This window comes from Micrasema longulum, unplaced genomic scaffold (assembly GCF_059751315.1).
Source record: "Micrasema longulum isolate JH-2025_06_02 unplaced genomic scaffold, ASM5975131v1 h1tg000086l, whole genome shotgun sequence".
In the NCBI taxonomy this organism is placed as follows: Eukaryota; Metazoa; Arthropoda; class Insecta; order Trichoptera; family Brachycentridae; genus Micrasema; species Micrasema longulum.
Genome location: NW_028277292.1, coordinates 507809 through 535602, shown reverse-complemented (window position 1 = coordinate 535602; position 27794 = coordinate 507809). Strand labels below are relative to the sequence as shown.

At 32.0% G+C, this 27794-nt stretch overlaps 1 protein-coding gene across 3 annotated transcripts in view; it reads left to right on the top strand.

Moving 5' to 3' along the window:
• Positions 1-27794, top strand: part of LOC148284824 (Krueppel-like factor 7) — a 325790-nt gene that overhangs the window by 210774 nt on the left and 87222 nt on the right. Inside the window, exon 2 of one of the 3 annotated variants that reach the window (XM_088234225.1) lies at positions 73-164. The exons of the other annotated variants lie outside the window; for them this stretch is intronic. The gene's annotated coding sequence lies outside the window, so the exon portion shown is untranslated. The remainder of the gene's footprint in view (positions 1-72; positions 165-27794) is intronic. 3 annotated transcript variants of the gene reach the window in all.

Genomic DNA, 27794 nt, shown 5'->3' with positions numbered 1-27794 from the left:
TTATTTTTCAAAAGTCATTTATAAATAAATACTTTTGCAAAGTTTTGGTCTAATAGCGTTTTTTTGTTACAGGTATGCTTGGTGTACTACTTTAAACCTAAAAGCAGACTATTCCGCCTTGAAATGTGAGCATAAGTGATTAAAAAGCGTCAACCACTTTACTTGTAAGTCACAATTTGCTTTTTTAAATAGTATTATAAGCGTTTTTTTGCAGTTTTTCAGAATTTCAGTGAAGTATGTATAAACTTATAAGCGACGCGTTGCGAATTTGATGCGATATGTTAGGATTGTTTCTTAATATGTTTATTGAATGTGGTGTTCAAAACACTACTTACATGCGTATAAAAAACATTTTATAATCGTTTGTTTTCAATTTTTATGTTTTTTTTATGCATTTTTGTTGTATCCATTATTTTTTTTTAATATACAGGTTTTTAATTTAATACGGTCTTTGATGAAACTCCTAATTCCGAAAACCCCACTTTAGGCATTTGATGACGATTTATATTATATAATAAATTCAGTCTCGCATTTGTATACCTATTACCTATGTATATCAAAACATTTTTTAATTTTTTTTTATCAATTTATTTTTGTATAATGTTTTCGAGAAATAAAATAACTTTGTTTTATGAACCACTTACTTAGTTTACATAACCGAATAGTTTCAGCAAAAACGCGTTGCTCTTTTCAGAGTTATTTCATCGCTAAATAAATTGGTTCATAAAACAAAGTTATTTTATTAAAAAAAATATTATGCATAACAATGATCCTTTTAACAATGATTTTTGCATTTTATTGAACAGCCTAAGCTAATAATTAAACGTCTGTAAATAATATGCGTTAGATTTAAAAATTGTGTGGGCATAAACATTAAAATTTCCATTATAAATAAGTCTTACTGCAGTGATGTGAAATAATATTTTTGATTTCAATATTTCTTTACGACGCATTATCTATCTACTTTCTGAAGCATTATTTATATTCGATTTACGCAGTAAATTTCCATCTGTTACCTAGCAACATTTCCTCTGGTGCTTGATATCTCTGACATTCCGGAGAAAAGGGATAAAGGAAAAAAATTACATCAAGTTCGGAATTTTAAGGAAGCGCGTGTTTACGCTCTTGAGGACCAAAAAAGCGATTGATCTGCGCATGCCCAATAACCCCACTCCCCATTTAAACATCCGCTCTTCTGAAAGTAGACCTTACCGTTTCTGTCCCCAAAAGCTCCGAGATAAAAGAACCAAATTGTTTGTCACATTAGAATATAAACGTCGAGTACATAGCGCTCCCTTTTGGACTCTTTAGCCCTCCGTCTTGTACATGTACGTGTTGGCTCCGAATAAATATCTCTCTCAGGTTAAATTTCGGCTGTTTTTAGGCTAGATTTCTTTCCTCTCTCCGAACTCTTCTTTCACCGCACGCCCCCTTTTATCTCCTCGTAGGCCACGTGTTTCTAAAGGGAAAAGCGAATATTCCAAGGACGCCTTATTTGCTCTCAAACGGGCATTTATTATGCTATAAATAATTATTCTTGTTTTAGCGACATCCCTTCTGAAAGCGAAATATTCAAAACAACAAAAAAGAAATGTATGCAATAGTTATAAATGTTACGTATTTATAATGTACTTAAAGTACATGTAGATACTCGAACTTTGCTCTTTGCCTAAGGAAATTGCAAAAATGTATTATTAGTGTGGGATTCGTGAATATTATGTAAATATATATATGTGGAATAAAACAACCCACTCAATGTAAATAAAATTGCTACTAAACGGTAACGTTGCCTGAGTACAAAATCGTCAGCGGACTTTTAAAATGCACTAAGCGAAAAGTGTAAATTGTTTATGAGTAGGACAAGAAAGAAAGCTGTACTTGTTAATAAATGCTCATTTATTTTTTAACTTATTTATCAATTATATTTATTGCGCAAGACAATTGCAACACGTACGTCAAGTAACATATTAATACAAGAAACTTAACCAACTGAATATAAAATACACGTAGAAAAATAAAGAAAGGACAATAATAATGATGTAAATTACATTTGAAATACACCATACACACATAAGACTTCGAGCTAAGCCATGCCAATCCTTCTTCATCCTACACCGTGTTAGTGGCGAAAAGATCTTCGAAAACCGTAGCATCCATTCCAAAGGGCTCCAAGTTGTGTGACGAATCGACTAATCAAAAGATTCTGGACACTGGGGCATAAAGACAAAAGTTCTCTTAGAAGATTTGATCAATAGTAAATTTCAACGTCTAGTGACACGGCTGGGAACATAAAATAAATCGGTTGTAACAGTTTTCATGTGCAATGTTGGTTCTAATATTAACAAAAGTATAATATACGAGCATAGAATTAAGAATAGTTCAGAAGGAGCGTAGAATCATATTTGAATACATCGGACTGTATTCAAAAATCCCCCCACTTTGCCTCACTTTCGCCGCGCGCATGCTTGAAGTCGCCGCGTAATGGTCCCAGACCGTGAAAAATATAACCATAAAACAAATGTAAGATAATTATAATTTTTAAAAATATCAACTTTTTAAATTCTCTTAAATCTTAATGCACACGCGGAAACTTTGATTGACAGAACAGAGTAGATAAGTAAAAGGGCATTTGATAATAGTAATTGAATTAATGAACAAATCACAAAAGGGATGGAGAATACCTTAAATAAGGGAAAATGGAAGTCTAGGCATTAACAGGGCTTATGACATGTCATTGGGTGGTTTAAGTTGCCACTTTACACACTGTGTAACATTCACCATTTTTCCTATGTTTGAACATCCTTATTTCTTCAATTCTTCCAATTGTTGATGTCATTGAAGTTAAATAGCTGAAACCTTTATTGTTGTGAAGAAATTCAGCTGGCTGAATTATTTCACATACTAGGCAACGCCTGAAAATATTAGGACAAACTCAAATATTGGAATTAATGAACTTCGAACTTAACAAATAAAACAAATTTTATTTTACATAAAACGGATATTGTTATGTAATGTCAAAAAGTATTCGATGTTTTAAAGATAATGTCGGTCAAATGTCCACCACGGCGTTGTTTAATCCGAGAGGTCCAATTTTCGTTAGTTCTCTCATTAGATGAGCAAAGTGCTAGTCCATCATTGGAAAGGTAAACTAAATTCTCAGATAGATAGAAGAATGTTGTATAAAAGAGAAAGAAATTGAAAGTTTATGCCTTGTCCAAAAGAAAGCCATTTTAACTCTTTTTGAGGGAAAGACATCAACGATTTTTTTAAATGAAGACTTTAATCATTTTTTTTAGAAATTTCCTCATTCCTAAAACTAATACCTTTTTAATAAGACGTAATAAACCGTTCTACCCAATAGTTTAAATTTCCCCTTTGTTGAGTAAACTTTTTGTAATCTTTCCTTTTAGAAACAGAACTAATCATTAAAGTTTTACATTTAGATAAATGTTCTTTTGTGTCATAAAAACATTTCTTCCTCAAAATGCATCAAGAAAATTATGCTTCACTTTGTTGGTTTCTAAAACCCATCCCGCCGTACTCTTTGTATTATTTTTATCCACTCCGTTTTCCTTCTTTCATCAGCAGGGAAGCCAAAATTCCACTAAATCAATCAATACTAATGTCTTTTTGACAAAAAGTAGCGTTAAAAAATTGACTACCCTGGCAATACTAACAAAATGTCCATTTTGTTTTCTTTGACAATCTGACAGGTGGAAAAATATTTTTTTATTTTTTGAGTTATGCATTTGCTACTTACACATGCATTTGCTACTTACACATGAAATGTGATCCTATCACCTTTCTTGTTGATCCCAGCAACATTTCTACACCTTAAAACGGCACAACACGGCATGGCTGAATTCAAATCGGGAGTTGCGTACTGAGCGACGTCTACAAAGAAACTAATGGGTCAAAACGTAAAACTACTTGTTTAAGAGTAGTTTAGTCGCCTTCTGTTTGATGCGCGTATGCGGTTTCTGGACTATTTTCAATTCTATGTATAAAAATATTTTTTTAATTCATATTCATTTGTTTTTTTTCAAAGAAATCTCTGCGTTCTCACGATTTACCCAAATATTTTTAAAAAATCAAGCATTTTCAACGAGTTATAAATAACTCACTATTAGAAAACGGAAATCAAGTTTTGGTAGAGTGGGGTGTGAATCTTGGACCATTGAGTCATGAGTTCACGACACTAGGGTTGTAGTCCCGTGCCTAAAATCGGGGATTCCGTCTGAGGGTCGAAACCCGCTCTACCACAACCTATTTCCTATTTTCTAACACGGTTATTTGCGAATAAAAGAAAAAAGCACCATACCTGAAACGTTTGATTTAATCATTGAAACGCCAATATTTATTATTTTTAAAAAAATAAACCTGTCTACAGAAATATTAGGTGTTAACTTAAGTTGCGTCCGTTTTTTTTTAATATATGAAAATGAACACCAAAGATTAAGAAAACGTTGATTCGAAGGTCCATTCGAAAGAAAATTGTCTAGTCTACGAGTTATTGTGTTTATTTTTATGTTACATATATATATATTTTTTTTTAATGCAAGTTTTGAATATTGAATATCTAGTAGATGAAAGTAAGACACATATTGCAACAGAGATGGATTTCATTTTAGAAAAAGGAATATAGAAGTTTAGGCATCAACGGAAATTATGATCTGTCATTGGCTTTGGGTGGCCACTTTACACACTGTGTTACATTCACCATTTTGCCTATATTTGAACATAAATATTCCTACAATTCTTAAAAATGTTGCATTTTTTTAAGGTGAAGTAAATAAGCTGAAACTTTCATCATGTGTATTATTATGTTATAGATAAATATTTTTATTTGTAACAGATGTTTTGTTTCATTTTTATCGATAAATTTTTGATATTCTTGTTTTATAAAAATAAAAATGTCCAAAACCATTCTGCCTTTATTTAACAGATGGAAGAATTGAAGGAATATGGATGTTCAAATATAGGCAGAGTGGTGAATGTTACACAGTGTGTAAAGTGGTCACTTAAACCAGCCAATGACAGATCATAAGCCCTGTTGATGCCTAAACTTCTATATTCCTTTCACTAAAATGTTACCCGACTCTGTTGTTCTATGTAAATATTAACAGCTTCCTAGAGGGTTGAATCCAGTTCTTGTCTACAAAAAATTTGAGAAACTCAAAACATTGTTAAATACATATCATAATTTAAAGTTTAACTTTTTTGCCTCTCTTTTGGAGCAAGACGCTCGTGTTAAGTGAGGCCTTTGTTTTATAATTACACACGTTTTTTTTTTGTACATAAACTAAAAGATTTACAAAAACATTTAATTAATGTAATTAATAAATACAGCATGGATATTAGAATGTAGTGGGTTTCATTCTGATTAATTTATTTTGAATATTTTTATATTTTCTACACATTTTCATCATTAAGGTAATTGATTAAAATTAGTTTTTTTAAAGAAATAATAGTTATTTTGTGCTGCACTAGTGTTAATAAAAATAAGAACAAAACATTATGAATCAATACAAAAAACCATATACTTTATACAATTTTATCATGCCGTGTGGATTTTTATCGCTCATGTCGGATTTTATGTTGAATTTTGTTTAAATGTACGAGTTTGTTTAAAAATAAATTTATAATATAATTTTTAAAATATCTCTTTTTTTTAAAAAAAACGTCATAAAGAATAAAAACAATTAATTTAATAATTCAATTAAATAAATAAGTTTTTGTTTTATGACGTATTACATTTGGAATGAATAATTAAAAAAAAAACATTTATCAATTTAAGTCAACCTGGATTGGTCGGTAAAATTTCACGAACAACTTGAAGAATATAATATTTTGAGTAGAGGAAATTTATTTTTAATATTTTTGAGTGATAAATAAAATAACTTTATAAACCACTTGGTTCATCTACACAACCGTATAGTTTCGGCAACTACAAGTTGCCCTCTTCCGGGTTATTTAATAACAAAACATACAGAATGTATAAAAGAATCAGTGAACGGATTAGTGGGTGTCGATAAGGATAGTAGAGGGGGTAATTGTATTACGGCGGGGTTAGGGTGGGGAAGGGGTAATTGTGTTTAAGGTGGGATCGGACTTTAAAAGGAAAACATGAAAAATAGGGAATTGACTTACGTTTGATTGATTATTTACAATATTTAAAAAAAAAATAGCTCCTTTTTTTATTTCTAAAATGACAAAATTACTTTAATCATTAGTTGTATTGCAATATATAAATGTAATATTTTGATTCCGTCTTCAAAATCAAAGAGGTCGTTATTTGTCAAAATATCGCATGTCAACAAATTTTGAAATTTATTTTATTGTTTTTGCAATGTACAGATGTTTTTTTTTAGGTCCCGATTGTCTAAGATTTTTTTGTGTTCAGTCAGAAACATATTTGTTACATGTGTTTTTCATTGGATCATACTAAAACAGTTAGAATATACTTTTCATTTCTTTTATATTTTTGTCAATTATATTTTTTATTTTTTTATACCTTTCGTCTTTTTCACCCTTTTTGAGCATTTGTAAATTGTTGATTTACTGTTATTACTGATTCGTTTTTAAATATCACATGTTCAAATATTTTTTACTTTTCTTAATATTAAAATTTCCATTTCGGAGGACCGTAAATAACATAAAAGTCTTCTAACAACGGCCGGCCAAATTATAATTTTAAACTGAAAAAATGTAAATAAGTAGCCAAATAAAATGATAAGGATTATACAATGTTGAGTTTTAGTAACGTAATACCCATTTAATCGTATAAATTGTTTTATTGTATTGTACATTATGATTGGTATTTTTTTAAATCTTTTATTTCCAATCTTGCAAATTGACAAATCTATCATTTTGACTGCATCAAATTTGAAGGAATTACTTTAGTGCTCCGTGAACTCAAATTTCAATTTCCTAAAGGAGCTAACTGAATCTTTTATCATATTCTAGAAAACTGAATGAAAACATAATTTGTTCCGAGAAAATGAACAAGGAGGTTACTGAACAAACCGGAAGTTTTCACGAAAGCTCTTATTTCAATAAACCCTAACAAAGAAACGAAAAATATGGCGGTATTCTGTAATTGGAAAATGAGTGTACATATCTAGATAGGAACATAAAGGATCTTGTCGAAGACCGAGAAATTTATTTGTTAAAGGGAATATAAAACGAATAAGAGATGAATAACACTTTTTATTTTATTGGTTGGTTGGAAGGTGCATTCGCCAATGTGCAAATATTATCGTACAAAGTATGAAAAAAAAATAATAATTTTGAAGTTCGGATATTTACAATGCTTTTAATCGTCCATTTCGTAGTTTAATAGATCACGTTACACAGCGTGTAAAATTCAGTAGGTATTCTGCAATCTATGTACTTTAACATCAATTATTTATTAAATTCTTACATTTGTTGATTTGTTGTCCTTTTTTTTTTTTTTCAAAAATAAACTTTAAATTACAACATGAAAAAAATACGTACTTATTCATACAACCATAATATTATATTCCATTACAAAAATAAATCTCGAGGGAAAGTTTGAAATTTTCCATCCCATACATACAATACATAACATTTTTAACACCAGTTAAATTATTTATTAACATTGTTTCCGAATGCCATGCATTAATTTTAATTTTTTATATTAAAAAACATCATATTTATTATTTTACTATAAATATTTACCCTCAAATGTTAATTTTAGATTAATTTTAAAATGAATTCCTCGTTTTTTCGTGTATGGATACACAGAAGTAATTCTGTAAAATATTTTTAAAAATTGTTACATACAAATAAAGTAAGTAAATCTGCCTAATACAATCAACGTTTAATTAATGTTAATTTAAGGGTTATAAGTTGAGTAGCAACATTATACCAGTAAAAAGTAAGAGTATCCATCTTCTAATTTTTTTCAACATGGGAGTACACGCTTCAGTGTTATAATTCTCCAATATTATGACGTAATCGTTTACATTGATATAAGATTAACAATCATTATAAAATTACTCCAAGAGTGTCTCAATGATCTGGAAGCCGTTTGAGTTTAAACTCATATTATACGGATCGGAATACGAAGAAACTCGTAACTAAAGGCCGACAATAAATCTTGATGCGAATTATTAATAAATTAACCGTATAGTTTCTTGTTTTCAAATAAATATGTGAAGAAGCGTATTAAACTAGGTGTTATGCCCACAGAATGTGCGCGTAATATCTATATCAGAAAATGTATTGATTTTCGGTGAAGGAATTTTAATGGATTGAAACTCATTGCATCAGACGGAAAATATTTTTATGAAGGAAAAGTGGAAGTCTAGGCATTTACAGGGCTCATGACCTGCAATGGATGGTTTGGGTGGCCATTTCAAACTAAAAATTGGATAAATATTTGCATTTGTATTAAAATTTTCATATAATTTGTGTGTTATACGATAATATCCGTCCTGAGTATAAATCTGGTGAATTTTCTGACCAGTTTTCAGATCGTTTGTAACGGGTTTAAAGTACCCTCGTGTGGTACAATGTACGAAATACGTATTTTTGATTTCTCTATACGGGTGGGTTTGAGTTACCTCTAAATACTGAATGCTTACGAAGTCCTTAGATTCTACCCACCGAGTTTCTCCAAGCACGCTTTGTTAAAATAGTTTATGTATTTTATCTTATATGTATACGTATCACTGGCGGCTCCTGACCGAAAACATTGGCAGTGCATTTCTTTACATTTTGTCAACTTGTATATTATTCAGTTCAATAATATTATAATAATATGATAGGTCTGACGTGATAAACGAGCAATAGTATGACAGCCCGCGCATCGGAACCAGAAACGCTAAATGCGCCCAACATAATACGCACGTTATAGTTAGCTAAATTCGTACTAATATCATGTCATTACGCATGTTCAAAGTGACATTACAAACGAACTTCAAATCTGCGCATGCGTTGGCAAAGCCCGGAATATGAAATATATAATATATTATCTTCTCCCTCGCAAGCATTGTCTGTCTCGCTCAAATGTCAATTTTAGGAGATATGATATATTTCTTACAAATTCAGGATAAAAGATTGTGCAAAACAGAATATGCACTGGGACGATTGCGCATGCTTAGACAAGATGAGAAAATCGTCTGCTAGAGTCGATTTCGCTAGATCTTTTGGCGCTAGTATTGAATATTATAATGTTTACGTGTATAATATTGCAACGAATCCCTGTTTCTTTCTACCTATTTATAACATATTTTTACAATCAATAAAATTACTAATTTATTTACACAAATTTTTACTTGGCAGTGCACTGTACTTATGCACATACTAAGGAACCGCCTCTGATACGTATTCATGTAAGATAAATTTTTTAGGTTTTTTCAAATTTTTTTTTCTTAAAGATTGACATAGTCATTTCAATGAGGGATATATATTCAAGAGCTGTATTTTCGAAAAAAGTGGTTTTCATCCCCTACAGTGGCTATCACTATTATGTTTATATTTTATACTCATGGCTTTTGGAAAGATAAATATTTGCGTTCTTATTTTTTACCCAAATATTTAACTTTGAGGCCGGGTTCGGGAAATCGTAAACAACTGTGTTAGAAAAATGGGAAGTGAGTTGTGGTGGAGCTTGGTACCTCGGACCTTTGACCCCTAATCCGCAAATTCTTGACTCTAACACGGAACCACAACCGGATTAACATAGCGGAATCCTTACTGAATTTACGCAATATTTTCCTTGTATTTAACTACAGAATAGCTTTCATTGTTACGCGGTAATACCTTGTCAAGTGTACAGGTTTTTCAAACAGCTTTTAGCTTTTTTAATTAAAATTTTCTCTAAAGTGAGTTCATGACAGTTAAACTCCGTTCGCGTAATTGACGAATTTGATTTCGCGATTTTATAATAACCTGTCATGCAAAAATGGTTTTCTATCGGACGACAGTTTGTGTCAAGTGAGGCTGGAAATTACTCCCCTTTTCTGCTACGGGCGTTTGGGTATAATGGAATATCACGGTGGCTCTGTAATAGATATCTAATATCCAAGTAATACGACCTTTTTATATGAGATTGAATTTTTATTTATTTATTCAAGGGTCGGACATGATAAATAATCGTATTAGGTATATGAAATGTCCGTGACTCTGAACGGATAGTTCGAAATAAGTTTGATCTGCGAGCAGTAACGGCTTACCTATGAACTAATCTGGAATATAATAGGTTAGGGCATATTCATACAAAAAGGGTCCGCATATTTGATTTGTAGAAAGGCAATTTTTCATGTAAATTAGTATTTTATCACATTTTCAAATATTACGCACATTTTATTCTTGGTCCCTTAGCATCGCTGGGAGGTTATTAGATATTCAATTTTTATATTTAAAAAAAAAATATGTCTCTTTTTTAAACTTATATCTTTATTCCTTATTATTTTTTTTCTTACTTCTTCTAATTTGAAGATTCTTTTAAAATAAATTAATATAACTTGTGGGAAAAAATGTCATTTTATTCTCTCCATTACAATATATCTGTGCTGACACGGAAAAGGGGAATAGGTCGGTTTTTTTGCCAAATAGAGTTTTATTTATTATAATAAGATTTTTCATTTGCAGACACACAAGTAAAATAAAGAAAAGTAAAAAAAAATCCTCATCATAACGATTAAAAAGCGATTTTACATTTAGGCCTTAATCGATATTTCTTAAATAGTATCAAAGAAAATAGACCTGACTTGGGTCGTACCTTCTTACAAATATTTTGATCAAATATGTAACATGGAATACGGGCACAAGTCGACTTGCGCCCGCAGTGGAACGCAATAATTTTAATCCGGCGTCCTTCCAATATCAAAGGTCAACGTCAAACCTGAATCGTCTGCCTGAGCAGTGTGATCGTTGCCGCATATTTACTGTTATAAGAAGAAAAAATTCAAGATAACGTCGTGTCCAAGATGTCTAGATCTAAAATAATTATTGCCCCAATAACGTGAAGAGAAAAAAATGTAAATGGCCAGTGAGATTAAGTAACAATACATAATGTCTTTAAGTATATCAGTAAGAGCTTAGGAAGGATGCAAGCAGAGTGAACGCGGTCGAAATGCGATCTCTTAGACGAATGTGTGGGAATCAATGTATGCCATGGTTACGAATGATGAAATCTGGAGAGAGTGTAAATCTGAGTCAGGTATAATTGATAAAATTAAGAAAGGGTCTCTGAGATGGTTTGGTCACGTAGAACGAATGGACGACTCTTAAATAAGAAACTCTTAAATATATTTCTGACGCCGGTGGCTCTTGCACCGAAGAATTTTTCATTTAATGTCTCATCTATTCGCAGTGTCTAAAAATGTCTTCATTAGTTGGTAAAGATGAACTCTAAATTTTTTCTGGAGCTAAGTTTTAAAAATGAGATTTTGCGAGAATCGTATCTTTTTTAGACGACATATTTATTAATTTCCTCTTAGTAAGCAATCGCACAAAAAATAATTTGAAACTTTCAAAAATACGTAATATTTTTAAAACTAGTAAATCAAAACGAAGGGTGTAAGATAACCGCCACGGATAGATCAGAGATTGGATAGACAGCTTGGACCTACTGTTCTGTGACCTGAGAAGCTGCGCGTACGTTATTGCGCAAATGAGGATAAAACTCTTCTCTTCCACGACCTCCTAACCTAACTTAACATTCGGAAACTTAAGAATTCATTTTTGTAAAATTATTACATATTTTTCTTTATTTGTTTGTGAAAAAAAAACATATTTTTTATTATTTTTACATGCTTTCAATATAAAGACGGCGTTTTCTAAAAAACATGTAATAGTAAAAAACCGCATATTTTCTTATTTTTTCTAAACTTTGCGGCATTTTAGCGAGCCAATGATATTAAAAAAAATTAAATGGTGTTCTTGTTTTCTACAACGAAACATTTGAGACCTATTACGTTTCTGAATTCGAAAGTTAATAAAATGACACACCCTTTTATTATGGATAACTTATATAGCGCCATTTTCGTAATAAAATACCTCAAGGGCGCTTTACATGGTGATTATATTGTTAAGTTAATTTAATTGAAGCTTTAAATTTGTAATTTAATTAAAATAATTTATTTTGTTGTCACGTGCTACGGATTTATTCAAATGATTTAGAGAACAAGTGGGTTTTAAGTCTTTTCCGAAACATCACTTCACTTTCACAGCCTCGCACCTCTGCTGGGAGAGCATTCCATGTCATAGAGCCTGCGACCGCAAATGCGCATTCACTAAATTTAGTGCGCCGTTTGCGTAGAGGTATAATAACTTTTCCTCTCGCCGTAGACGTAGCTGATCTAAGCGTGAGACGCCTGTCAGCTAGTTCATCTGGAATGCATAGTTCCCTTAGATATTCCGGAGCCGAGTTGTGCAGTGACTTATACATAAGCCAACAGAGTTTGTATTCGACCCTCTGTGTAAAACGTAGCCAGTGTAGTTCCCGAAGTAGTGGAGTGACATGACTGAACTTAGAGATTCCGAAAATAAGTCTCGCTGCGGCATTCAATACAGATTGTAGGCGAGTCATTTTGTTCATTGGTAGACCTGCATAGATACCATTACAATAATCGACTCTAGACACTACAAACGCATTTATTAATTGACGGGCGGCATCAACCGGCAAATTTTTGCGTATGCATTTAATTTGTCTCAGCTGGTAGAAGCATGAACTTATCGTTCTACTAATTTGAGCGTCAAGAGATAGGTCAGAATTGAGTAAAACTCCCAGTAGTTTAACGGTGGGTAAACCTAACCTAACCCTAATGTACACCCATATATTTTTTGTACTAATTTGTTAAGATGGACGTGGCAAAATTATTTAAAAGGCAGTAAGGGGGGTAAAATAAATATGAATTTGAAATTATTGGTTTAATTTTTTTTAATTGACTTGCTTTATGTATGGTTAGTTTGGTTTGCTTTTCGTTTTGGTTTTGTATTAAGATTTTGGATTTGTGAACAAAAAAAACGATGCGACGTCGCCATAGACTAACGGAGTGTCATATTTTTTATAGTGATACTTGGAGGGCCGGCAATCTATACAAATTACTTTCTATCTAAAAAAATGTATTATTTCATCGGAAAAATTCTTATTGATAAACGACAAAACTAATTAATTACCTAACTATTTTCTCCCTAATAAAACGCCGCGGGTAAAAGCTAGTAGGTATATAAATGCACACTTAATTTGTTGCCATGTTTTATTTTATAGTGCAGAAAGGTTTACCGAGGCTTTGCTTACGTACATGTCGTACATATCTACTTGTTAATTATTATATTATGATAAGCTAACGTGCGTTTTATATTGCTTTTGCTCTAGGCCAAGTTAGTCATACTCATTAGAAAAATCGCAACAAAATTGATTTATTTATTTAGAATACAAACATATGTACTAGGTTACATGATTATAAATAGAAACTTAAAAAATACATATTAAAAAATAAAAGGGACTGTCGTCCAATAACATGCATTCACTTAATTATTCTGAAATAAAGCGACGACGCGCGACGGCTTAAACTACCTAAAAAATAAAATGGTAAGTAATTGAAACAATGTTATTCAAATGAATTTAAATAAATAAAAAATATGGAAAAAACAAGAAGATGGTGGAAAGGAAAAGAAAATTCATGAGGAGTCGTGGAGGATGAATGAAGAAAAGAATGAGTGGAAAATTGCTTTTTGATTTGACGACGAGAAATAAAGAGTGAAAAAAACAAAACGTCTTTTCTCTGTTTTTCTGAATCAAGCCTGATAGTTTTCTTCTCTACCTATTATATAGAGTTCTATATAAATACATAATATGTATAAACATCTTAATCCAAACGAATTTATAAAGATTTTTTAATAAATATCCATTTATGTATTTTGATCCTAAAATGTTATGTTAAATACTTTGAAACATTTAAGTTTGTAAGTGAAAATTCTTGATGAATGTTTATTGTAATTTATTATATAAATAAAACACGAGTGATACTTTAATCCACAAATTTACTTTAAAACTGTAGGTAGCTGTGGCTTATAGCTATAGGTTCAGCTGTTTTATCATGTATTTTAGAAAATTGTTTTATATTTGATCAGGAATGGAGAATCTCTTGGAGAAAGGATTACTTTACAAAGTGTGTAATATTCATCATTATGCATATTTTCTTTTATTGAGGAAATATACAATATAATTATTGTATCTTATTTTAATTATATAATCTAAGGTTATCAATGAATTATTCTTTTTTTTTCGAGTTCAAAAAAGAAGCAAAAAAAAAACATAAATATAAGTAGTTTAAAAATTAAAATCAAAGTAAAAATTTATTTAAAAAGTTTGTAGTTAGTATTAACATAAATGGAATTAATATAAAAGTAATTAAAAGGTAAGAATGAAAATAAATAAGAATAAAAAAACACGCTCAAATGCAAAAAAAAAATCAAAAGAAAAAACTCATAAAAAAAAGAAACGAGAAGAAACTTCAATAGAAATAAAAGACAATAAATTTAAGTTAATTTAAAAAGCTTCTTCAAAAATAATGTCACATTTAAGTAAGAAAAGCAATACAGTATTTTTAGAAGCAATTATAAAAGAAATGAAAAATAGTTAAAAACTATAAAAATATGTCAAGCGAAGCTGAGAAAAAATAAAGAATAACAAGTAAATCCAGTTATCTTTAAAATTTGAAAAAGCAGTATTAAGAGAAGAGTTTAAGCCAAAAGTAGTTAATAAAATTAGATTAAAGCAATATATGCAGTAATCAACATTTAGTAGAGAAATTCAATTCAAAATAACAATATTAAAGCATGTACTGTGATGTGATGTAAGAGAATAGGGGTAAGAACTTATTATAATTGATCAATGCATATGTTTCAATACTTTAATTAAAATGTTGTTTATTAAAAGAACTAGTCTATATATAATCCATGAACATTGATTGCTGTCGTAAAATACAAAGTAATTTTAAATTGGTTTGGTTGCGTTTTACGTGCAGCGAATTCTAGAAATGCAATTTCATCAATTGAATGGCGTAAAATTTTACATTTTGCTAACGAACTACACACGGCTTGGCGAATTTCCATACACGAGACGCAAAACAATATGATTTGCAAATTTATTGCGACAGAAGGGAAAACGTTTTTGAAAAGGGAATAGAGAAGTCTAGACATTTACAGGGCTTCACAACCTGCCTGTAGGGTATGAAATACAGCCTGTCTACAAACATTTGGACATACTCAAAGCATTGTTCAATAAGACTGAATTTCAATAATAAAAGCGAATATCTCTCTAGTGCTGTAAAAACCAATAAATGTATCTTGTTTAAAAAAAAAATCAAATAGAAATAAAAATAGGTACCTAACTACCGTCGGAATAAGAGGCGCGGCGTGCGTGCATGAGAAGATATTTTTTTTAATGTATTTTAGCTTATTATACATTTTTTGAGAAACAAGTCCCAGCTCCACGGTACCAAAGTCCTGTGTTAAGTTAGGACGAATAATAATTAATTAACACAGATATACATTACCACATAAAATATAAAATCAGAAATATAATTAAATAAAATATATATATGGCTCATCAATATTACGAACAATAAACATAAATATTTGATTTACTTGCGAATGTTGAGGGATGCAGATAAAGAGAAAACCGAAAAAGACATCTTCTTCTAGTGCCTTGCCGGGTCTTCCCCAGGTTGGCGATCACTACAGCGAAAGCATATGTATTTGTCCTGCGCTTATTTTACATTTCGCAGCCAGAACGACTGCTTATAGATGTACTCGCAGTAGTGATTCCTGGGAAAATATGACCAGAGTGGTTTCCCGTTGCCTTCTCTGGTGGATTTTATGTCGGGGTTACCTTCCCTTAGCTGGTTGATTTTTGTTTTGAGGCGCCAAAAACTCGCCTTTCATCCTCTCGTTATCTGCTGTGATCACACTGTTATAAGTGTGATCCCATTGCCCGGGGTTCGCGACGTGGACGCTAACGAGTAGGACTAGTCAGTAGTGTTGCCGGTGGAATGCAACCGGGCGTTCACAGCATTTTATAGAATCACATCGCGAACAATAGCAAAAATAGAATAAGGGGTTTTAGAAACCAGAAAAAGAAAAATAAAAAACTAAAATATAAAATGTAATAAACGGCACCTTTCTCCCTATCGGACCCTTTTTCTTTCTCTTTTTTAATCTCTCCTCTTTTACGATTTCCTTTTTATTGCTTTTTTAATTCTTTGTATTGATTTAAGGTAATTTAAATACAAATACAGTTATTTCTGTTTTTGTATATCTTTAGCTATTTTATGTTTAACAAATGACAGCAGAGATGGAGAATACCTTAAATAAAGGAATATGGAAGTCAAGGCATTTACAGGGCTTATGACCTGTCGTTGGCTGGTTTAAGTGGCCACTTTACACATTCACCATTTTGCCTATGTTTGAACATCCATATTTCTTCAATTCTTCCATTTCAGGTCATAAGCCCTGTAAATGCCTCGACTTCCATATTCCCTTATTTAAGGTATTCTCCATCCTCGTTGTAATTTGTTAATCTTAATGACCCCCGAGGGGGTGAAATCCAGTCTTTTGTCTACGAAAATTTGGACAAACTCAAATATTGTATTTTATGTTTATTTTACTGAATATGTTTTTTAACTTGAAATAAAACTATTATTTAATTTTTTTTTATTTACTTATTTAAAACTTCAAGTACAAAGAGTTGGTCAAAACACATACACGAAAAAAAACCCAATTAATTACAAATAACAGCTATTTTTTAATGAGGAGATAAGACTTACAGATAGTATCCCTAAAAAGGTGCATTATGTTGTACATATTAAAGTTTGAGGAATGTGGAATCAGATAATGAGTTTGGAAGGAGAGAGAAAGAGGAACTATTTTATTTTTATTTGTTGGTTGTAAGACATTTCCATTTGGCAAAAAGCCCGCCAATTTACAATCAACGTTATGAACAAAAAGTTAAATAAATGAATATAAGTAATGCGCAGGTATTATGAAAAAGCGTTTTATGGATGATAATATTTTAACCGCAAACAATGTTATCGATCAGTCGAAGATACTAAGCCCCGATTACAATGAAAAGTTGACAGAGTTATCTTCGACTGTCTATAAAGAAAAAATTATATTTGTGTACGAAAATGAATATATTTGCATGAACATTTAAACTATTTTCGTCGGTTACCTATAATTGAACATGTTTAGAAAAAAAAAATGTACGCATATCCTGCTCTTCATACTTTGTAGATATCAATAATATTTTGAGTTTGTCCAAATTTTTGTAGACAAGGACTGGATTCAACTCCCCAAGGAGCTGTTAACATTAACATATTACAACAGAGATGAAGAACATTTTAGAGAAGGTAATATGGAAGTCTAGGCATCTTTGGACAAACTCAAAATATTGTTGATAAATCCACCTGGTCCATGAAGAAGTATAGAAGTTGCAAAAAATAAAAAATTTCAGGCGTTGCCTAGTATGTAGGGGGAATAATTCAATAAGATGAATCTCACCCGCATAAATAAAGGTTTCAGCTCTTTAACTCCACAAACATCAACAAATGAAAGAATTTAAGGAATATAGATATATGTTCAAATATGGGCAGAATGGTGAATGTTACTCAGCGTGTAAAGTGGCCACTTAAACCGGCCAATGACAGGTTGTGAGCCCTGTAGATGCCTAGACTTCTATATTACCCTCTTCAAAATGTTCTTCATCTCTGTTGAAATATGTCTTTGTAGATATAATTGAAGAAACGTTAACTTCCCATTGTAACCGGGGGCCCCGGTTCAGCGTAATCACCCAGCTTAGGCTTGCCGTTACACGTCGCGCGTCGCTCGTCGCCAGCCGCCAGCCGCCAGCCGCCAGTACTTTGCGTCCTACATTTAGTGTTATCCAAGCGTAACTTTCTTCTCCAACAATTTTGCAAAGACTAACGCAATCGCCATTTTGATGGATAAACAGCATACATCTGTCGAATTGAGTTATCGATAGTTGCGTTGAGAACTAGATCTATCCATTTACGTGCATGTTAACCAATATACATATAAACAGAGCCCTGAAGGCACCGTTAAATGTATTTATCACTTACGGTTGTTATCTATTTTAATTTAATCTTTACACCATCGCCATAGTTTGATTTCTTTGCCAGTAGGATTGACAGCTGTTAACGCATCATGATGATTATTTTAGATAAATCATAAAGTTAACTTTCGTAGAAATCTTCAAAAAAAGGCGCTGTATGGTATTTATTCCAATAAGTCTCAGAGCTATAGATTACAGATAAATCTCATAACGAAATTTGGAATCAGAGTTCAAGAATATCATGGTATTTAGATACATATTAAAAGTGATATTTATTTGGTATGAATATATTTCTAAAGGGAAATAGACTTTAAAAATACAGTATTTAGGCAATTCATGTAGTATAATATGTCATATTTATTCGTGTCGGCCTCGCGGTGTAGTGGTCAGAGCGTTTGTCTGCCATGCAAGAGGTCCCAAGTTCGATTCCCGACGTGGTTGATGTGAAATATTTATTTGAAACTGTGACTTGATTGATTTGACCGGACTGGCACCTGAAACGTAAGACTGATCATCTTTTCTTCATGTAACATATACTTCATGATCGAGATACGCTGTGATTGGTGTACCAATGCCTATGCATCATTAGGTGCGGAAATCAATATCTTATCAGCTTTATATTCTAATACAATCGACGATCAAGATGACGTGGAATCTTCATTCATGTGACCAATGCGTTTCCAAATTAGTGTCTGGCTTCAGAGTGTTTGTTGAATTATTTGAAGACGAATACCAGTTTTGCGGCCTTTTCATGACCTAGCCTATTTCTAAGTTTGGACTGAACGAAACCAAAGGATGAACAGTATCCCTCTAGAGTGGCTGTTGCTGCAGATCAAGTATTCTTCTGCTCCGGATGAATCCCCGTTTCGATCAACAACATGGAACAGACGCGACTTTCTGGTGCCCGCAGAATTTTAATTAACATAAAGTCCAAAAAGTCAGTAAAAACAAACACACTTACTAAATTAGACAGGTAAATATCATTGATATAATATTACTCGTATATCTGCAATAATCATCATGATATAATATATTCACATAATAGATCAGATTCGAACTTTAATAATAATTCCTTCTCTGTATGCTGCCTGATAATTAATTCGTATTCGAATCTTAACGCATTTAAGGCAATTTTATTCCAACGTCTCGCATAACACTTATTAAAATAAATGAAAAATTACTGTTAGAAATAAAAAGACAAGAAGAATTCATTCATTTCTTGGCCGGTGCGATATCTCAAAATAAGCCCATTTGTTTACATTCATTTTCAGGACATTGACACAACGCTATAGACGTACCATTTGACTTATTTTACTGTAAAATTGAGTTCTACTCAGATAGTTTTCGCATTGTGTTTTCTTTCATAACACGATTTCTTGACGCAATCAAACTACAGTTGTCAGAACTGTTGACAAAAGTTTTTTTTTTTACGAATATGTGCAAAATCAATTCACTTTTATAAGCGAAAAGAATATTTGAATGAAAATCATGTTATTAACATGATTTATATTAAATTCCAAGCAATATTCTACTTCTTCGTTTCCTCAATGCTGAGAATCGTAATTTACGGTGAGACTGGTAAGCACAAAACGTATACGATCTTATCAGTTCCACGCAGCACGCAGCGGCGAGTTAAGGTCTCCCCTGGTCATCTACCTCACTTAGTCACACCAGCGAGCGGGTGATGTTCCTCTGCTTCTTTTGTTTAGAATACTTACTGTTATAATGCTTATCAGGAAAGGAAGGGACTCTCGTCTGGCAATTCGACCAAAGAAACTCAAACCCGCCGGACTGCATACCGTAGATAGTCTATCATAAATCGCAAATCGTTTGTCCTTCTAGCTGTCCATAGAATCCTCCACGTAAGACGCCAACCCACATTTTAAAAGCATCAGCTCTTGCACGGTCACAGGATTTTATTGTTTAGAGTTACAAATTTCCCCGGATTTTATTTCGGTGTGATTGAAAGTTTCCCGATCTTTTTGTATTTTTTCAAGCATGGTAGGCTTGCAAAGGACCTTTTTTTCTATTTCAATTCGCCTTTTGTTTCCATCTCACGTCCACCTTCTGCACTGATTTGAAAACCTTGGTATAATATCCTGTACGATTTCTAAACCTTGCAATCTATTCGACGGTTGCCGGCGATTTGCCCTATCAATGCTAGCAACATATTGATACATGTTACAATTGTGGGAGCAGTTCATGTCGTATTAGTGGTCAAAAATATCATTAATCATGTCATGAACTAGTTGTTTCTGAGGTTTTGTAAAACACCGCAATTTTTCGTTTCAAATTTGCTTATCAAAATCGACATCAAACAATCCGCGCCGCTATAATTGAGAAAAATTAAATTATATCGAACGGCATATAAAACTTGGGTCAGTTAACATCATATGATGCAATCTTGATAAATTATTATTTTACTGTTTATGCAACGGCCGATTTCTACAAGTGAAATATATTCTACAAAATTAATAAAAAAGTCAATACAATTGACACATATTTTAACATATATAAAAAACCCTTTCGTGAAAAGAATACGAAAATCTAGGTGATTGCTGGTCTTAAATATGAATGTTCTAACCTAGTCAGAATCATGATTGCTACAGGCTGTGTAAACTTGAATCAGCCAATAACAGATCATCATCATCATCAAACCCTTATTTGCACCAATTGCACAAGGCATTACATTGTTAAATCAAATACAGTGTATCGAGCAGGGGCGAATCGTCAAAATGAGCGATTATTCAGAGCGTACCATAATATTTGACTTTCGGTTATAATGTTTTATAGTAAGTATGTTTATGCAAAAATAAATAAAATAATTGTTATTTATTATAAATCACCACCACTATTTATATTTTCCTACAAAAAAGTGCGTTCAGTGCCCAGGCCATTCTTAAAGAACGATGAAACTAGCCGATAACCTTGGCTTATTCCTCCACACAAAAAAGTACACTATATTTTACATCTTCAACCCAAGTCAGCTTTAAGTACTAAAACAAGCTTGCAGATTACAAATATTATTTGAAGATTCTCTATTTAAAAACTAATACGAGTATTTCGAACATTATTTCCGAATAACTATTTTTCTTTGATAGGATACCGTTGACATATTATGTACCACATACGACATTTAGCGTTCGCAGTGGCCGTTTTTAGCATTATTAATTTTAAAAGAAATCGGCCAGTGCTCAATGAAGAATAAAGCACTAAATGTACTATTTAAAAGTTAGTGTATTGCTTCATTTAAATTATTTATTGACAATTCTTGATGGAATTCCATTGTAATGATGTAATAACTTATATTTCCATATAAGTTATTAATTTAAAAAATACTTGGTACACTTCCACTTATTTATTTTGACCAATTAGTATTTTTTAAATTAATAGCTTATATGGAAATATAAGTTATTACATCATTAGTGTATTGCAATAAAAACCATTTATTCACATACCAAATATTTAAATTTTTAAATGAACTGAAATGTTTTCACGCGTGTCCAAAATATGAATGACCGGTATCGGCTTGTTGGGTCTAATATTCTAAATGAATTTTTCTTAGAATAGGAAATTTTATTTATTTATTTTTTATTTGCTCGACAACAGACCAGGAGACCCAATCGCAGTGGTGAATTAAGCACAGAACACCCAGGCTTGAGAAAGATCAGATTTAATGTTAGTGTTCTCACCGGGAATCGAACCCAGAATCTTCCGTGTCAAGCGTCTTAACCAATATACCACAGGAGGCCGCCATTATTGCACATACAAAATAATGCATTAAGAGGGTTTTATTCGTATATTCACGAAATGTTAGTATACCAAATGCACCTTACTCGCCGTTGAATTATTAAATACAGAAAATTCATGAAATGTTGATAACTGTCACAAACGAGCAGATATTTTTATGTAATGTTTATATTATTTAACAATAGGGGAAAAAAATAACATCGCCATCTGTTATAATAGCAGTTATTATGCACCACCATCAATGAAGTATGTTGTTAAAAACGATAGAAAAAAACTTTTTCTACCTGGTATTTTTTGTAGTCCTTTGTACCATCTTTGAAAGGTAATACGTCTGTTAGCAGTCTAGTATTTTTTGTATCTAAACATACTCGACTATATTTTATCTTTCGAACTTTTTTCTTATCTCGCTGATAGTTACTAAACTCACGTAACTACCTAGTTTTAACAGTTAAAATAAAAACAAATTCTTCGCATTTTTAAAGCATTAACATAGATAATATTATATTGTTTATCTTTAACTCTAAGAGCATATTTCAATAAATTGTCTCCTTAAATCAACACGACATGCGATATGTCAATTTTTTTATTTATTTATTACCGAAAAAAAAAAATTAATTCATTTTTTCATCGTTGTTGCTCCAGATTTATCATACTCTGTAATTTTTAGATAATATTGACAACAAATAAAAAAAACCTTTATACATGAGGTACAAATCCTAAGTAAAGAAGGTGACAGAATAAATATCTATACATACGAGTATAACATCAACCCGCGTGATGAACGCTGTAATGCGATCCGAGGCGCCGCGCCGGATCGAGTGCGAACTGCGAACGACATCCGAATAACCCAGAAAACTCGCTGTGCATCTGAATTACTGTGAGAATCCAAGATAATTATTTATTTTAAACGAGATGTTTATCAGTTCAGTATATAAAAAAATATTTAGGTTAGTTCAGTATATAAAAATCATTTTACTACGTTTATGTAATTTGTCAATAGCGAATTATTTATTGATTAATTTTTAATTCACATTTGTTCTATTTTTTTATTATATAATATATCATTTTATTTATTTTATTTTATTTATTGTGATTCACAAATAATAAGCAATACATACGACATTGGTATAATAATTACAATTTGTTATGTTTAGATATTGTTCATCAATTATATGTGAACACAACATGCGCAAATAAGTTTTTTTTAAATTATATATATATATACATGTATTTTAAATTGACTAGCTTAATTTATTAAAACAAAAAAATCCCACAAAAGCCAGGCCTGTACGTGGGTATACTGATACAGAATCATCTTTCCTCATCTCTAATAAAGGAAGTTTGTTCAGTGGTTTTCTTTTACCATTATTATTTGTTAATAGACTATTAAACTGGGCCAAAATTTTGTTTTTTAGAACATTTAAGTTTGTAAGTGAAACTTCTTGATAGAAGATCATTGTAATTTAATTATAAATAAAAGACAAGTGATACTTTAATCCACAAATTTGGAATATCCAGCGACCGGTTTCATCGCTTTGGCGACATCTTCGAGACTGGTATCTTTATTAAGGAGTTTAATGTATTTATACAAAACAAAGGTAAGGATAAATAATTCAAAATTATATGAAAGTAAATTAAATAAAGTTATTTTTATTTAAGGGTCATTACCAAATTTTTTCGGGTTAACTAATTAGTTGATATAATACTATTTAAATGAGTTTAAGTATTTTATTTGTAGTGTCCCATCCTTCGTGAGTGTGATTTTTCCAACTATGATTTCTGAAAAACAAAGGGTAAAAAGTCATTAGTAAAAATATATAACAATGGGTATAGTAATGGAGAATGCACGTGTGTTATCTGTTCATTAAGTAATTCTACGCCAGGTTTATTTCTTAATCTATTTATTTTGAGAATTTCTAGTTTGTCAAGATTATACCCTTTAGGTGCAATATTCATTATTTTTACATTATTTTTTAAATCAAAGGAATGTATATAAACAAATTTATCAGCGCTGTGATGTTTTAAAGTTTTTTTGGTTCTGAAATCACTGCGCATGTATCGTCAGAGGTTCTTTTCCGCTTATTGTCTGTCAGTTCTGCCGATTGGTCCGTTGACGGTAAGTAAACCGTATGACACGGAAAGTTCTGGATTCGATTCCCGGTGTGAACACAAAAACTTAATGTGATTTTTCTCAAGCCTGGGTGTTCTGCGCTGTAATTCACCACTGTGATTGGGCCTCCTGGCCTGGTGCGGTGAAAAAAAAGTCTTTCACGGCTCTCTTATCATTGGTTGATTTATATGAACGTCGTTAAAATTTAGTTCGTTTTTATTAAAATGGTTTTTATTCGTTTTTTCGTACATTTTCAAGAATCTTTTCCGTACAATTAAATGCATTTTTCGTGCCCAATAATCCCATAGGGCTGAAGTTCTTCTCTTATCTCCTCATCTTCATCCTTTTTGGATCTTATTTTATTGTCATTTTTACTTTTGCTTGTAAAAAGCTTTAACTACAACTTTTTACATGCTTTTTGTACTTACCTTTTTACATTATTTGTTGTTTTTTTCTAAAAAAATAATGAATTTAAATACAATCAATAAATAACTGAGCCTCTGCCATGTCATTCCTTCGTTTTGTAAGTAAATCCGTATCTTATATGTCCATCTCACTCTAAAGCCGTCAAAATCATATATCGCTCTCGTACCCGCTACATACGATACGAACGAACTTTCGGAACGAAGAAGTGTTATGATAAGGGCTCTGGGGTGAATCAAGGAATAACCAGTATATATTATAGTAATTTATTTTCGCACCACTGTCGCCAAATTGTACATTTCCCAAAAGACCGCATTTTTACACATATTTTTTCTACAACTATTTTCTAGTGTTAAGTGAGTGAAATAGTGAATTAACTTAAAGGAATCTTACTATGACATTTACCGTAATACGCAGTTCGCAACAATTGACATAAAAAATAAAAACTGCTGAAAACGTAATAATATGTGGAAAACATAACAATGAATTTGACCAAAACAAACAATGCCTATGAAAAAATAATAATTGTTCTGTATAAAATGCCTCTTTCACAGTCATATTTAAATAGATAACTTAATTTTCGATTGCGATACAAAGTGCTCCGAATAAAACCACAAACAGCAACAACAACAACAACAATAAACCATCACGCTGTTTCCTCATAAGGGTAGGCAGAGAGGATGAAACGGCACATCATTCTATTTTTCTCACATTGATGAAGAAATGCAGTAATGTATTTTGACGCTGCCCGATAGTAGCTGAGTTTCGATAAAAATTGGCGCTTCAATATTCAAGAAAAACCATTCGTGAATATCGACCAGCTAATTTTTATCTAAACTCAAATGGACAGCGTCACAACACACTAATGAATGTTTTTTCTTAAATATTGCGGCGCCATTTTTTATCGAAACTCAGTTACCATCGGGCAGCGTCAAAATACATTACTGCATTCCTTCTGTGCGCCTTGAATGCAGACCCCGTTTATGCGCAGTTAAATGTGTAGGTACGCCTTTAAAAAAATCGACAATTGAACGTAGTTATGCATAAAACAGCCAGTCCACAATTTTGGAAAAATTAGATATTGTTGTTTTTTCGGGTGCAGCAAGGTTAATTCTAAGTTCTATTAAAAACAGCCAGGCCGCTTTCTTACAAAAAAGTGTAATAATAACCCGTTTGTTCCCCGAATTACAAATTACTTCTGAGAGCGAACATTAAATTGCGTTGTTCCAAGATTGTTCAATGATCTCCCACAAACCATCATTAACATGAAAGATCTTCAAATGAAAAAAAAAGAACTGAAGAAATATCTTCTAGATACTTTATAGTGCCTGTTTATAAATAAATTTGTAAAATATAAATTAAATAAATGTAATATAAACCTGTTATAAAAAAAATGTGTCCCACCGAAAAATCTTTAGACTTAGTGGGTAACAAATACTTATATGTATTTTTTAATTATAAAATAAACGCTGCTCTGCAGCACTGAAACTGAAACTGAAAAGTAGTGCCGATCACAAAAATGGCATTTCTTATTTGCAAAAAACACCCATAGCACCAGAAAAATCTTACGGCACTTGAAAAGTTATTAAAACTGGTAAATACGTAATTAGATTCTTGTTAATATTATTGAAAAAAAACTCATGTAATCATTGTTTATCATTTGTCAAAGTCAAAAACATTCCAACAGTTGTGTAGATTTGATAATTCACTATTTTTACAAATGTGCTATTATCTCAGTTTCACTTTTCTATAGCTGGCTGCTTTCTGTATAACTACGTTCAATTGCGGTGTAAAGTCCTGAAATGGCTGATCGGTGCGGCGTGAATCAGTCATGGTCATTTTGAGAACATATTGACTTTGTTTTTTAGTTTAAGAATATGAGACACACATCTTTAAATATATTTAAATCTTTTTAATCTTGTTTTTTAGCTTTAGAATATGAGACACACCTCTTTAAGTATATTATTATTTTTTTGATCTCAGTCAACATTTATTTTTAGTACAATTATGCACTCGGTAAAATTTAATTTATAAGTTAAATACCTACAACATATTGTAGGCAACCCTTTTCCAATCCAGATTTTGTTGAAGTTAGCATACGTTAATAAATGCATCAGTTGAAAAGTGGGCTGAATGTACTATCAGCAGTGGTCAACATTTTTCTGTTTTCTTTACAATCATAATATATGAACAGTGAACATATCGAGAAAGTCAAAATAAATCATTTATAGCCGGACCCCAAGACGCCCCAGCGTGTCATATCTTCGTTTCGTAAGTTCGTACGCATCCCAATCTTATACACATACATCTATCTCAATCGAAATTTGCTCTCGTTTCCTCTAAATACGAACGAACACTCTACGGCTCTTGCGCTAACCGCCCGAGTCATTGGGTGCAATTGGTTAACGCACGGTATTTATTTCGGTGATATTTTGATGTGTATGTGTTTGTATTTTAGCTTATTTCAGACGGATCGTACAAATCCACGACACGGTAAAATCAGGGTAGATTACGTCTAAAAAAATTCGCCTTAATGATTTTCCTATTCGCACTGTGTGGTTCATAGGGCTCTGTATTAGTGTTTCATTACAGCGTATCTTGATCATTTAGTACGTAAAGGCGAGGTCATCAGTTTTACGATGCAGGTCCAGTCCAGGAACTTCGAAATACGAGTGCCGTTGTTAGCACTGACCATCACCACCCGTCAAACAAATATTTCGCGTCGATCCTGCTGTTAATCTAACACAAAACCTCAGCCATGACCATGACAGTCAAACGCACAAACCGTAATACTGTGAGACCGACTATTCTCCAATTTTTACCTAAGAATAGCCATTGCGTACGGAGTTCTGGTAGTTTATAAATACAGAATTGTGTTTTATTTCTTCTTATGAGCCCCTTTCTGTCCTCTGCTGGACATAGGCCTTAAATATTTTTTCCATTTTACTCCATCCTGGGCACTCGGTGTCCACCCATGTCCCACGACTTCAATGAAGTCATCAGTCCATCTCCTCTGTGGTCTCCCCATTTGTTTCAACAGAAATTTTAATTTCCAGATGAATGTCGATAAAACGAATGTGGTGGTTTCTGAACGAAAAAAAAGGACTAATGAGGAAGTTCGGTGGTTTTTTTTAATTTTATTATTTGTTAAAAGACTATTAAACTAAGTCAAAAAACTGTTTTTTCAATTTTTATATATCGTATTATCAGCGCTACGATTTTTTAAAGTTTTGTATTTCTGAAATAACTCCGCGTGTAACGTCAGAGGTTCATTTCCGCTTATTCCCATTCAGTTCTTCCCATTGGTCCAGAAGCGACAAGCAGACCGGAAATCTTCCATAGCTCTCAGATCATAGGTTGATTCATATGAACCAGTGACGTCATTCAAAGTAGTGCGTTTTT